General features: G+C 38.7%; 1 protein-coding gene across 4 annotated transcripts in view; it reads left to right on the forward strand.

Moving 5' to 3' along the window:
• Positions 1-15,676, forward strand: part of EPB41L5 (erythrocyte membrane protein band 4.1 like 5) — a 168,903-nt gene that overhangs the window by 35,254 nt on the left and 117,973 nt on the right. The window lies entirely within an intron of this gene.

Here is a 15,676-nt window from a genome sequence, read left to right on the forward strand (position 1 = left end):
AGGCTATGGATATGTGGGTTTATTTCTGGATTCCCTCTTCTGATACACACACACACACACGTGTGTGTGTGTGTGTGTGTGTATATATATATGTTTTTTTGTTTTTTTGTTTTTTTTTTGAGACGTTTCACTTTTGTTGCCCAGGCTGGAGGGGTGCAATGGCACGACCTTGGCCCACCGGGACCTCTGCCTCCCGGGTCTAAGCGATTCTCCTGCCTCAGCCTCCCAAGCAGCTGGGACTATAGGCATGAGCCACCACACCCAGCTAATTTTGCACCTTTAGCAGAGATGGGGTTTGTTCATGTTGGCAGGGTGGTCTCGAACTCCCGACCTCAGGTGATCCGCCCACCTCAGCCTCCCAAAGTACTAGGTGTGAGCTACTGCACCCGGCCTGTTCCATTGATCTTTATGTTGATCCTTATGCCAGTACCACAGTATCTCGATTATGGTAACTGTAGTAAGTCTTAAAATTGGGAAGTGTGAGTTCTCGAGGTGTCTTCTTTTTTCAGTTCTTTTGGTTATTCTGGGTCCCTTGCATTTCCATATAAATGTTAGTGTCAGCTTATCCATTTATGCAAAAAAGGCAGTTGGAATTTTGGTAGGGATTGCATTGAATCTGTGTATCAGTTTGGGGAATATTGCCATTTTAACAATGTAAAGTCTTCTGACCCATAAACATGGAATGTCTTTCTATGTATTAGGTTTTTACTTTTTTAAAACAATGTTTTATAGTTTCAGTTTATAGAAATCTCACTTCCTTGGTTAAATTTATTCCTAAGCATTTTATTCCTTTGATACTATTTTAAGTGGAATTGTTTTCATATTTTCATTTTTGGATTGTTCGTTGTTAGCATATAGAACTCCAACTGATTTTTGCATATTTATGAAAGGTCGTTTGGTTTTGTCAATTGCTTTTTCTGCATCTATTGAAAGGATGATGTGAGGTTTTAAAAAAAATTTGTTTATGTGGTATGGTATGTAGATTTAAAAAAAATTTTTTTTTTTAATGTTGAACCAACTTTGGATTTTTGGGATAAATCCCAGTTAGTCATGGTTTATAATCCTTTTTTTTTGAAATGGAGTCTTGCTCTGTTGCCCAGGCTGGAGTGCAGTGGCGCGATCTTGGCTCACTGCACCATTGCCTCCTGGTTCAAGTGATTCTCCCACCTCAGCCTCCCAAGGAGATGGGACAACAGGCATGCGCCACTGTGCCTGCTAGTTTTTGTATTTTTAGTAGAGTTGGGATTTCGCCGTGTTGTCCAGGCTGGTCTTGAATTCTTGTACGCAAGCGATTCTTTTGCCTCAGCCTCCCAAAGTGTTGGGATTACAGGCGGGAGCCACCACACCTGACCATATAATCCTGTTGCTTGGTTTGGTTTGCCAGTATTTGGTGATTATTTTGGTTCTGTATTCATAAAGGACATTAGTCTGTAGTTTTCTTGTGATTTTTTTTTTTTTTTTTTTTTTCTGGTTTGGGTGTCAGGATAATGCTGGTCTTGTAGAACAAGGTGGGAAAACCATCCCTCCTCTTGTGTTTTTTTTTTTTGAAAATCTTGTGAAGGATTAGTGTTAATTCTTTCAACATTTGGTAGAATTCGTCATTGAAACCATCTGGTTCTGGGCTTTTGTTTGTGGGAAGTTTTTAATTATTGACTCATTCACTTGTTACAGGCGTATTCAGATTTTCTTTTCTTTCCCTTTTGAGACAGGGTCTCACTTTGTCACCCAGGCTGGAGTGTAGTGACACCATCACAGCTCACTGCAACCTCGACCTCCCAGGCTCAAGCAGTCCTCCCATGTCAGCCTCCTGAGTAGCAGGGACTATAGGCATGCACCACACCTGGCTAATTCTTTATTTTTTTGTAGAGATGGGGGCTCACTATATTGCCCAGACTGGTCTTGAACTCCTGGATGCAAGTGATCCTCCTCAGCCTCATAAAGTTCTGGGATTGCAGGCGTGATCCACCACGTCTGGCTGTGTTTTCTGTTTGTTTTTTGTCAGTTTTTCAACTAGGCCACTTTGGAGAGTAAAAGGGGAACTTAATGAATGAGGGATTGGGATAGGCACAAGCTGCCTGTATTATTCTGGTAAACCAGAATATATGGTCATCTTTGTTTCAGTGGACTGCAGAATACTACCCCATTGTCTATTTTAAAATCTAAACTTACTTTAATATCCTTTTGTATAGTCCAGTGATGATCTTAAACTTCGAGTTGTGAAATCTATGGACTCTTTCCCTAGAAAAATGCACATACACATAACATTTTATCTATATGTAGTAATTCAGATATCCCTGAAGCCCAACTATGAATTCTCCAGTTGAGTAATACTTGTTTAGCAAATGAATAACCTATAGCTTAAGGGAAGATGGATAATGGTATAAATTTGTGAGTTTTTCTCTTTAAATCTTTAAGACAGTTATGCCATCAAACATATATAATCTTTTTTTTTTTTTTTTTTGCTGTTGGTACAACTTTGTTATTAAGTCTCACTGTATAACTAAACAAAGATTTTTGTGGTAATATATTCTTTCTTGATGAAGGCTTAGGGAAACACTTTTTTTTTTTTTTTGCTGCCATAAAAATAGTATGTATAGCAAAGTTACCCATGACAGGAGCACTGCCAATTTTACTGGTTAAAAAAGTGACCATTTTGGGTAGTTTCTTGTATGCAAGACTTTCCACAGTAGAAGTAAAATGTATTTTTAAGCCAGGCAGGAAGGAATCTTTCTTTTGATATTGAGTGGTTTTAGGTTGGTACAGTAAGACTTTGCGAAATAATTGGAGAATTAACTGTACCAATTTCCTGGAGAACATGTTTGATACATTTTGAAGGAACAATTTTCAGTCTTAAAATCAAGCGTTACATGGACGACCAGGCGGGAGAGCAAAAGAAGGGAAGCAAGTTGGTATGCAAATTAAAGATTTTACATGGTTATTTACTTCCAAGAAATATGGCTTCTCCCATTAAAAAAAAAAAAATCATGCTACATGCTTGTTATGTTTTGTATTTTATTTTTAAATAAAAGAAGCAGTGTTTTGCTGCCTGTGTCTGCCCAGGCTGGAGTGCAGTGGCATGATCAGAGCTCACTGTAGCCTTGAACCCCTGGGCTCAAGTGATCTGCCCACGTCAGCCTCCCAGGTAGGTAGGACTATAGGTGTGCACCACCATGCCTGGCTAATTTAAAAAATAATAATTTTGTAGAGACTGCCCAGGCTGTTCTGGAACTCCTGGCCTCAGGTGATCCTCTTGCCTTGGCCTTCTAAGGTGTTGGGATTACAGGTGTGGGTCACTGTGCCCAGCCTTTTTCTCATTTTTGATAGGGATGGAGACAGAGAAATATAGATAGCGTGATGATAAATCATAACTGATATCCAGCAGACTGTAGAGGATCAAAAAGGATTGGTGGAGGGGATGTGGTGAAGTGGGAAGCATATTACCTTTACCTGCAAAAGGGGTAATAGGGCAACTACTACTTAGCTCCAGGCATTTGCTGTTGAATAGGTTTGTTGTACCAGCATTGCTGGATCTTCAAGTATTTCAAGAGAAGCTGAAATCCAGATTTCTAGGTTAAATTGTCTATTTTTAAAAAAGTTGTTAAACGTATTTTTAGAAATAGTGTAGCTGATGGAGGAAATCAAAGAAGATGAAAGTAAATGGAAAGACATTCTACATTGAATGGAAGACTCAACAAAGTAAAGATACGATACCAGTTCTCCCCAAATTAATATACAGGTTTAATGCAGTTTTTCTCAAAATTCCAGTAAGATATTTTGTAGATATAGATAAGATTATTCTAAAATTTATGTGGAAAGACAGAGGAACTAGAATGGCTAAAGTAATTTTGAAAAAGGGGAATAAAATGGGAGGAATCACACTACCCAATTTCAAGACTTAGCTTTCATAATCAAGACTGTGTGGTGTTGGCAAAGCGACAGACGTGTAGATCAATGGAAAGAAATAGCCCTACACAGATATTACCTCTAATTTTTGTCAAAGGTGCCAAAGTAATTCAATGGAAGAGTAGTTTTAATAATGGTGCTGGATTAGAACCTGTGGAAAAAGGCAAAAAATAAAAATAAAAAAGGGATGGAGCAGCTGTATATCTGTAAGACAAAAAACCTTGACCTAAAGTGTAAAACTATAAAACTTAGAGACAAATAAACAGGATAAAATCTGTGGGACCTAGAGATTAGGGAAGAGTTATTAGTAAACATGATACCAAAAGGATGATTTTTAAAAAAAGATAAAGTGAACTTCATAAAAAATTAAAACCTTTTGCTTTGGGAAAGACCCTGTTAATAGAACAAGAAGCTAAGCTACAGACTGGGAGAAAATATTTGTATATTGCATATCTGACCAGGAACTCATGTCTAGCCATATATACACAATGCCTAGCTGGGCACAGTGGCTCACGCCTGTAATCCCAGCACTTTGGGAGGCCACGGCAGGAGGATCACTTGAGCCCAGGAGTTTGAGACTAGCCTGGGCAACATAGTGAGACCTTGTCTCTACAAAAAAAAAAAAATAATAAGTTTGGTGTTGTGGCTACTTGGGAGGCTGGGCAGGAGGATCGCTTAAGCCTGGGAGGTGGAGGCTGTCATGAGCTGTGACAGCCACTGCACCTCAAACCTGGGCGACAGAGCGAAACCATGTCTCAACCAAAAACAAAACAAGTTCCTCAGCTCAACAATTAGAAAGCAAACAATCTAATTCGAAAATGAACAAAAGACATTAAGAGACATTTCACCTCAGAGGATATACAGATGACAAATTCGTGAAAAAATGTTAGACTAGTCATCAGGGAAGTGCCAATTAAGACCTCAATGAGATATTTTCACTACACATCTATTAAAACAGCTGAAGTAAAACATAGTGACAACTCTAAATTTTGGTGAGAACGTGCAGAAACGGGATCTCATACATTGTTGGTGTTGGGATAGTAAAGTGATATCGCTGCTCTGGAATATAATTTGGCAGTTTATTTGAAAAGTAAACATGTATTAAACCATATGACTCAGCAGTTGTATGCCTGACCATTTATCCCATAGAGATGAAGACTTATTTCCACAGAAAAACTTGGGCATGATTGTTCATAGCATCTTTTTTTGTAGTAGCAAAAAACTTGAAACAACCACAGTGTCCTACAGTAAGTGAATGATTAAACAGTGGCACAATCATACCATGTAATACTACTCAGCAATAAAAAGAAGAAACTATTGATATGCAACAACTTGGATGGATTTCAGAGGGCATTATGCCGAATAGGAAATAAAGCCAATATCAAAAGGTTATATATTATATGATTCTATTTATGTAACATTCTTGAAATGACACAGTTACAGAGATTGAGATCAAATTAATGGTTGCTAAGGGTAAGGGATATTGGAGTTGGGGGAGTGGTGACTATAAATGAGTAATATGAGAGAGTTCTTTGTGATAATGGGATGTTTCTATATCTTGATTATGGTATTAGGATAGGAATCTAAATGTGATAAAATGACACAGAGCTATACATGCACATTATACCAACGGTAGTTTACTGATTCTAATATTGTACTGTAGTTATGTTAAAATGTAAGCATTGGCAGAAGTGTACACAGGACCGGACCTCTCCTTGCTATCATTCCAACTTTGTGTGAATCTCTAATTATTTCATAATAAAACCTTAAAAAATAAACATCATGTGGTACAAACAGACCATGTCTCGGGAGCAAAATTTAATCCTCAAACATACATATTTGTGCTTGGTGAAGTTTGAAAAGGTTAAATTTAGAGATTAGAATTTTAACTGGTTCAGTGAAGTGTTTTTTTTTTTTTTTTTTTTTTTTTTTGAGAAGGAGTCTCACTCTGTTGCCCAGGCTGGAGAGCAGTGGCACAATCTCGGCTCACTACAGCCTCCGCCTTCCGGGTTCAAGCAATTCTCCTGTCTCAGCCCCTCAGGTAGCCAGGACTACAGGCATGCACCACCACGCCTGGCTTTCTGTATTTTTTTTTTTTTTTTTTAGTAGATACAGGGTTTCACCACGTTGGCTGGGCTGGTCTCGAACTCCTGACCTCAGGTGATCTGCCCACCTCAGCCTCCCAAAGTGTTGGGTTACAGGCATGAGCCACTGCACCCGACCCATTCAGTGAAGTTTTTAAAGAAAAATAAGTTACTTTATTTATTATTTACTTTATGGTAGGTGTCATGCATCAGGTGTATCTTGTATAACATGATACTGTATACTATGCTTTTAGAAAAGGGAAACAGATAGCATTTCTAATAAATACTTAAGAAGGAATTTTAAGATGTCAGTATTAATTATGTTTTGTCTTTTTCTTAAACTGATTGGAAAGCTTGTTTATGTTCTATAGTTTTTTTTTCAAAACTTCCTTGGTTCTTTTTTTTTTTTTTTTTTTTTTTGAGACGGAGTCTGGCTCTGTCGCCCAGGCTGGAGTGCAGTGGCCGGATCTCAGCTCACTGCAAGCTCCGCCTCCCGGGTTTAAGCCATTCTCCTGCCTCAGCCTCCCGAGTAGCTGGGACTACAGGCGCCCGCCACCTCGCCCAGCTAGTTTTTTGTATTTTTTAGTAGAGACGGGGTTTCACCGTGTTAGCCAGGATGGTCTCGATCGCCTGACCTCGTGATCCGCCCGTCTCGGCCTCCCAAAGTGCTGGGATTACAGGCTTGAGCCACCGCGCCCGGCAACTTCCTTGGTTCTTGATGTAAGCATGGGTAGACAGATGGTCCAACATGTGGCACCTGTGGAGAATGGAGCTAGTAGTTGCTCACTAGCTCTCCATTTTTTATTTTTTTATACTGAATTTTGATTTTTTGAGATCCCTAGATTAATAATATAAGCATTTCTAATAAAGAGAAGGTGATGACAAGTATGCCTACTATTACCATTGCTAGTTAATTTCATAGAAGTACCAGCAAATGCATTTATGGAAGAGAAAATTATAAAGATTAGAAGGAAACAAAATTATCAGTGGCAGATGACTGCATTGTATTCAGGGATTCAACTGAGAACACAATAGGTTTCAGTAAGATAGTGGGAGGTGAGAAACGTAGAAATAAATAACATGTTAAATGTATATATCTGTATGTTGTAACACATATTTGCTGAACAAGGAAGCACTAAAAAGTTGAGGGCGTAAGTCTAGAGAAGGATGACCTTTTGAATTTTTCAGGAAAACTCCTGATCTTACAGCTGCCCAATAATGATTGTTTATAATTTATGGCTAATAATATTCTGAAGTTGATCATCTTTGTAAATCCTTGTCAGTATTCTGGATTTTAAAAAAATTAAAATAGAAGGAATGGAATCATCATGTCAAAGAGATAGACTTTAAAGCTGTTTGATTATATTTACAAATTAAAATTATCATCAGTGTATGAAAGTAACGGTATGTTTTCTTTTATCGAGATACTGTTCTTTTGTTTCAGTTAATATTTATTGCTACATTATAAAATGCTATATTATGAATATTCAATAATTCATTTAAAGAAATGTAGATATAATTTGTTTTATTTGTTCAATAATTATGGGGTTTGAGGCAATAGTTTTTTGATTTGATCCTCAGAAAAATCTCCTGTGAAGAATAAAAGGTTTAAGTGAGGTCTCGTGATTTCTAGAGACTGGATTTGAATTTATGTATTTTGATTCTTAAGTTTAAGATATGGACTGAATACCACAGAGAATTCTGTTTAAAAATAGTGATGAGGAGTGTGGGAAATAAGATCATACAAGGCTCTGATGAACTTTTACTGGGTTCTAAAAATGTGTTTAGCTGTTTTAAAATACAGGGTATTTTGAAGTGGTCAGAATGTGAGTTCAAAATCGATACATGTGTGAGCAGTAATAAAAAAATAAGTGGGCTGGGTGTGGTGGATCATAGCTGTAATCCTAGTACTGTGGGAGGCTGAGGTGGGCAGGTCATCTGAGGTCAGGAGTTCAGGACTAGCCTAGCCAACATGGTGAAAACCTGTCTCCACTAAAAATTAAAAAAAAATTAGCCAGGCATGGTGGCTCACACCTGTAGTCCCAGCTACTTGGGATGCTGAGGCATGAGAATTGCTTGAACCAGGGAGGCGGAGGTTGCAGTGAGTCGAGATCGCACCACTGCATTCTAGCCTGGGCAACAAAGTAAGACTCGGTCTCAAAAACAAAAACAAAGTGAATTAAGTGTAAAATGACCATCAAAACCTAGTGAGCTCCTATGCAATTTTGGTAGCAAGCTGTCTCCCTTTTTAAAGTGTATTTCCAAAATAGATTATCTACTTTATATCTGGAAAGTGAATATATAACCTACATAACTTGTGAAAAAACTACCATATTACCCCATAGAGTGTACTGTGCTTATTACCTGGGTGGCAAAATAACCTGTGTGCCAAACCCCCATGACATGCAGTTTACCTGTATAACAACTCTGCACATGTACCCCTGAACCTAAAATAAAGTTTAAAAAAAGAAAAATTCCTGGCTGGGTACAGTGGCTCACGCCTGTAGTCCCAATACTTTGTGAGGCTGAGATGGGCAGATCACCTGAGGTCAGGAGTTCAAGTCCAGCCTGCATGGCAAAACCCTGTCTCTATTAAAAATAGTAAAAATTAGCTGGGCATGGTGGCAGGCACCTGTAATCCCAGCTACTCAGGAGTCTGAGGCAGGAGAATCGCTTGAACCCAGGAGGCGGAGGTTGCAGTGAACCGAGATCGCGCTACTGTACTCCAGCCTGGACAACAAGAGCGAAATTCCATCTCAAAAAAAAAAAAAAAAAACAGAAACAAAAATCCTTAGAGCATACTAATATGCAGAAAGGCACAGTGGAAAATATATTTTAATGGTGATTTAAGTCTTCATTTGGAGTGTCTTATAATACAGACTGTTAACTCAAAAAAAGTAGTCACTTAGGAAGTTTATAGTGGACTCTAGATCAAAATTGAAGTGTTTTCAGTTAGAACACAATAATGCTATCATCTCTTTTCTTAGGATAGTTTTTAACTTTTAAGGTTATTCAAAATGTAAAAATTTGTTGTAAAATAATTCTTTAATTCAGAGCATAAACCTGTATTCACAGAAATATTTTTTGCAGAGACAATTGGTTTGAAAGATGGTTAACATTTCTCTACTATAAGCACTTTGGTCTTTGAGCAAGAGTAGTGGTGGTACATTTCTTTATTAGAGGCGTGTAGGTTAGGTGGTTAGAAGGCAGGAGTCATTCATTTGAAGAGCTGTTTACAGACCATATTTGACGATAGGGTCTGGGATGAGGGTTATGTGTATGTTAGTGTTTTATGGACGCTCCCTAGGTGATTCTTTGTTTGGTTTACTTATGGCTGTTATGTTTGTGGTTATGTATTATTTATATTTTAAGATACAAGTAGATAATTGTTCTTCCATGCCTAGTTCAATAGGATGGAAAGAAATGTGGCTTTCTACATCCTTTGATATCTCTTTATCAACTAAACTTTAAAAGTAGGAAATTAGAAGGGAAGTTTTCTCTTTTTTAAGGTACAGTAAGGAAAGAGAATCTTACTAGTAATCTATATCTGTGTGCTTTCACTTTTATCTTCTAGTGTAATATAAACCCAACTCCTAAAGACCCTGATTCAAGGAAAATACTATCAGTGCCTGTCTCTGAGGCCTGAATTTTCTAGGCCTCGGTCTTGGAATGTGGAGGAGATGAAAGAAAACAGACTTGAGAATATGCAAACATGAACTCAGACCTTTCCAAGAAGAACATCACCCAGAACTCCCACAGCTCCTAAATCTCACTTTAAAATGTGTTTGATGCTTTATCTGAGTTTGGGTCATCTTGAGGGAATGCAGGTATTAGAAACTACATAGGTTGTCCTAATTTTCTTTGATGTAATTTCTTGTAGGTCAATCTACACACATCCATAATGATTTCTAGGTGTAGAATTGCTGGGTTGAAGACACATAGTTATTTTCGAGACATTATCTACTGTCTAGTTAAGTTGCTTCCTGGAAGAGTTGTGCTCATTTGCACTCACTATGGTGTATGAGAGGCTACCTGAAATAGTGCCCAAGTGACCAGCCATGGAAGATAGGGCAACTTCCAGTTACATGGTTTTGGGGAGAAAATCTGGGGCATGAAAACTAGTTTTTTATCTTACTCCATATAGAATTTGCATCAGGCCGTAGTAGGTATTTGTGTCAGTTACGTCTGGAATATTTGGATATTGGATTTCTGGGCTGGACAGTGATGGATGAACTGTTTACTGCTCTAGGTTGAAGTATTTTCTACTGAAAGAAAATTGAATTGTTTTCTGCCTACTGGCAGGCCTAGTGTTCTGTTAATGGAAGGATGCAGACCAGAGCTGTTCCTATTTGGCCATCTTGCCAGCATAGATTGAAAGATTAAATATTGCTAGATTGAAATAGGACTAAAAGTGGATGTCCAACTGAGTTTATTAAAAGATGAGAGATGGCAAAGTGGCCCACACACTTGAAATCTTTAGAAAATAATTGTGTAGCGTTCTAAAAATATTTACTGAACATTTTATTTAAACATGGAAAGGTATTTTGCTGCGACACTGATAGTTTGGTGAATTGCACTTTTGGATCTTGGAGAATGGAGAGAAGCAGCTAGGCAAATAATTGGCAAGAAAAGTAAACAGTTACAATGCAGCTTTGTTTACCCACTCTGACTATCTGCATTTCTGAAATTGGATTCCTTGGCTCTGTGAACTAGTTAGCCTTCCTTTAGAGTGCTTGGAATTGAAAGCATGCCAGAGAGAACACAGTCACGTATATCTTAGTTGGATGTGTGCGTCCTGTCCCTGTTAGGACTTGGTAGCATAAAGGAATTAATAATGAGAAGTGAGCTGGGAATGATTTATCAGTGGAAATATCTGGAATAGGTTTTTAGGTCTGTCTGTGTCATGGACATTTCAGAGTGAAGAGGTTACATAAAAGGCTGTTACTCTTGAAACCCAGAAGTCTTATAGTCACAATGTTAACATTTTTTATTTGTGGAACAAAGACTTCTTTATTTAATAGATAGGACCTTGATCATGAGAAAGATCTACTTTTACCCTGAAGGTTCTTTTAAAGAGTACTACCTCTGAGTAGCGTCTGTTTTATAAACTTTGGGGGACATTGTTTCACTTCACTTTTGGTTATAATTTGCCAATAAATTTTACATTTTATTGTAAGAATCAGGCACTGGAATATGGGGATACTTTTTTCTCTGATTTTAACAGTTTTGCAAAAATCATTTATTTGGGAATAGTGAGGGACATAAGGGCAAAATTTAGAATGTCAATCTTGTTGCTGAGGGAGCAGAGGAAATGTTTTAAGAAGTCACATGATGGCTGGCAAGATGGCCGAATAGAAACAGCTCTGGTCTGAAGCTCCCAGCGAGACCAACACAGAAGGCAGGTGGTTTCTGCATTTCCAACTGAGGTACCCGGCTTATCTCATTGGGACTGGTTAGACAGTGGGTGCAGCTCATGGAGGGCGAGCAGAAGCAGAGTGGGGCATCGCCTCACCCAGGAAGCGCAAGGGGTCGGGGAACTCCCTCCCTTAGCCAGGAGAAGCCACGAGGGACTATGCTGTGAGGAATGGTGCATTCCGGCCCAGATACTATGCTTTTCCCACAGTTTTTGCCACCTGCAGACCAGGAGATTCCCTAGGGTGCCTACGCCACAAGGGCCCTGGGTTTCAAGCACAAAACTGGGTGGCCGTTTGGGCAGACAGTGAGCAGGCTACAGGAAGCCAGGGAGCCAAGTGGTCTACCTCAGTGGATCCCACTCCCATGGAGCCCAGCAAGCTGCGATCCACTGGCTTGAAATTCTTGCTGCCAGCGCAGCAGTCTGAAGCTGACCTGGGACGCTCAAGCTCGGTAGGGGAAGGGGCATCCACTGTTACTGAGGCTTGATAGGCAATTTTCCCCTCATAGTATAAACAAAGCCACCAGGAAGTTCGGACTGGGTGGAGCCCGTATCATGATGACAGGGTCAAATTCACACATAAAATATTAACCTTAAATGTAAATGGGCTAAATGTCTCAATTAAAAGACCCAGACTGGCAAGTTGGATTAAAAAGACAAGACCCATTGGTGTACTGTATTTATGAGACCCATCTCAGGGACAAAGACACACATAGGCTCAAAGTAAAGGGATGGAGGAATATTTACCAAGCAATTGGAAAGTTAAAAAAAAAAAGCAGGGATTGGCGGGGCGCAGTGGTTCACACCTGTAATCCCAGCACATTGGGAGGACAAGGCAGGTGGATCACTAGAGATTGGGAGTTCGAGACCAGCCTGACCAACATGGAGAAACCCCGTCTCTCCTAAAAATTCAAAAATTAACTGGGTGAGGTTGAGCATGCCTGTAATCCCAGCTACTTGAGAGGCTCAGGCAAGAAAATCCCTTGAACCCAGGAGGTGGAGATTGCAGTGAGCCAAGATCATGCCATTACACTCCAGCCTGGGCAATGAGTGAAACTCTATCTCAAAACAAAAACAAAAACAGACGGTTGCAATCCTAGGCTCTGATAAACAGACTTTAAACCAACAAAGATCCAAAAAGACAAAGAAGGTCATGGTAAAGGGATCAACGCAACAAGAAGAGCTAACTATCCTTAATATATACGCACCCAAAATAGGAGCATGCAGATTCATAAAGCAAGTTCTTAGAGACCTACAAAGAGACTTAGACTCCCACACCCCACTGTCAATATTAGATCAATGAGACAGAAAATTAACAAGGATATTTAGAACTTGAACTCAGCTCTGGACCAAGCAGACCTAATAGACATCTACAGAACTCTCCACCCCAAATTAACAGAATATACATTCTTCTCATCACTGCATCACACTTTAAAATTGACCACATAATTGGAAGTAAAACACTCCTCAGCAAATGCAAAAGAACAGAAGTCATAACAAACGGTCTCTCAGACCACAGTACAATCAAATTAGAACTCAGGATTAAAAAACTCATTCAGAACTGCACAACTATATGGGAACTGAACAACTTGGTCCTGAATGACTACTGGGTAAATAGTGAAATTAAGGCAGAAATAATAAATTCTTTGAAACCAATGAGATCAGAGACACAACATCCCAGAATCTCTGGGACACAGCTAAAGCAGTGTTTAGAGGGAAATTTATAGCACTAAATGCTCACGGGAGAAAGCAGGGAAAGACCTAAAATTGACACCCTAACATCACGATTAAAAGAACTAGAGAAGCAAGACCAATCAAATTCCAAAGCTAGCAGAAGACAACAAATAACTAAGAACAGAGCAGAACTGAAGGAGACAGAGACACGAAAAACCCTTCAAAAAAGTCAGTGAATCCAGGAGCTGATTTTTTGTGAAGAGCTCCTGAGGGAAGCTCTAGTTTAACAAAATAGACCACTAGCTGTACTAATAAAGAAGAAAAGAGAGCAGAATCACATAGATACAATAAAAAATGATAAAATGGATATCTCCACTGATCCCACAGAAATACAAACTACCATCAGAAAATATTATAAACACCTCTACACAAATAAACTAGAAAATTTAGAAGAAATGGATAAATTCCTGGACGCATATACCCTCCCAAGACTAAACCAGGAAGAAATCGAATCCCTGAATAGACCAACAACAAGTTCTACAATTGACGCAGTAATTAATAGCCTACCAAGGAAAAAAAACCCAGGACCAGATGGATTCACAGCCAAATTCTACCAGAGGTACAAAGAAGAGCTGGTACCATTCCTTCTGAAACTATTACAAACAATAGGAAAAGAGGGACTCCTCCCTAACTCATTTTATGAGGCCAGCATCATCCTGATACCAAAACCTGGCAGAGATACAACAAAAAAGAAAATTTCAGGCCAATGTGAACATTGATGTGAAAATCCTCAATAAAATACTGACAAACAGAATCCAGCAGCACGTCAAAAAACTCATCCACCAGCTTCATCCCTGGGATGCAAGGCTAGTTCAACATATGCAAATCAGTAAACGTAATCCATCACCTAAACAGAACCAATGACAAAAATCACATGGTTATCTCAATAGATACAGAAAAGGCCTTTGATAAAATTCGACACCCCTTCATGCTAAAAACTCTCAATAAACTAGGTATTGATGGAACATATCTTAAAATAATAAGAGCTATTTATGACAAACCCACAACCAATATCATACTGAATGGGGAAAAGCTGGAAGCATTCCCTTTGAAAACTGGCACAAGACAAGGATTCCCTCTGTCACTACTCCTATTGAACATAGTATTGGAAGTTCTGGCCAGGGCAGTCAGTCAAGAGAAAGAAATAAAGAGTATTCAAATGAGAAGAGAGGAAATCAAATTGTCTCTGTTTGCAGATGACATGATTGTATATTTAGAAAACCCCTTAATCTCAGTTCAAAATCTCCTTAAGCTGATAAGTAACTTTAGCAAAGTCTCAGGATACAAAATCAATGTGCAAAAATTACAAGCATTCCTATACACCAATAATAGCCAAATCGTGAGTGAACTCCCATTCACAATTGCTACAAAGAATAAAATACCTGGGAATACAACTCACAAGGGATGTGGAGGACCTCTTGAAGGAGAACTACAAACCACAGCTCAAGGAAATAAGAGAGGACACAAACAAATGGAAAAACATTCCATGCTCAAGGATACGAAGAATTAATATCCTAAAAATGGCCATACTGCTCAGAGTAATTTATAGATTCAGTGGTATCCCCATCAAGCTACCATTGACTTTCTTCACAGAATTAGAAATAAAACTACTTTAAATTTCATATGGAACCAAAGAAAAGCCCATATAACCAAGACAACCCTAAGCAAAAAGAACAAAGCTGGAGACATCATGCTACCTGACTTCAAACTATACTATAAAGCTACAGTAACCAAAACAACATGGTACTGCTACCCAAACAGATATATAGACCAGTGGAACAGAACAGAGGCCTCAGAATTAACAACACACGTCCACAACCGTCTTATCTTTGACAAACCTGACAAAAACAAGGAATGGGGAAAGAATTTCCTATTTAATAAGTAGTATTGGGAAAACTGGCTAGCCATATGCAGAAAACTGAGCCTGGACCCCTTCCTTACACCTTATACAAAAATTAACTCAAGATGGATTAAAGACTTAAACGTAAAACCTAAAACCATAAAAACACTAGAAGAAAACCTAGGCAATACCATTCAGGACATAGGCATGGGCAAAAACTTCATACTAAAACACCAAAAGCAATGGCCACAAAAGCCAAAATAGACAAATGGGATCTAATTAAACTAAACAGCTTCTACACAGCAAAATAAACTATCATCAGAGTGAACAGGCAGTGCACAGAATGGGAGAAAATTTTTGCAATCTATCCATCTGACAAAGGTCTAATATCCAGAATGTATAAGAAACTTAAACAAATTTACCAGAAAAACAACTCCATCAAAAAATGGGTGAAGGATATGAACAGACTCTTCTCAAAAGAAGACATTTATGTGGCCAGCAAACATGAAAAAAGGCTCATCATCACTGGTCATTAGAGAAATGCAAATCAAAACCACAATGAGATACCATCTCACACCAGTTAGAATGGCCATCATTAAAAAGTCAGGAAACAACAGATGCTGGAGAGGATATGGAGAAATAGGAATGCTTTTGCATTGTTGGTGGGATTGTAAATTAGTTCAACCATTGTGGAAGACAGTG

This window comes from Piliocolobus tephrosceles, chromosome 11 (genome assembly GCF_002776525.5).
Source record: "Piliocolobus tephrosceles isolate RC106 chromosome 11, ASM277652v3, whole genome shotgun sequence".
In the NCBI taxonomy this organism is placed as follows: domain Eukaryota; kingdom Metazoa; phylum Chordata; class Mammalia; order Primates; family Cercopithecidae; genus Piliocolobus; species Piliocolobus tephrosceles.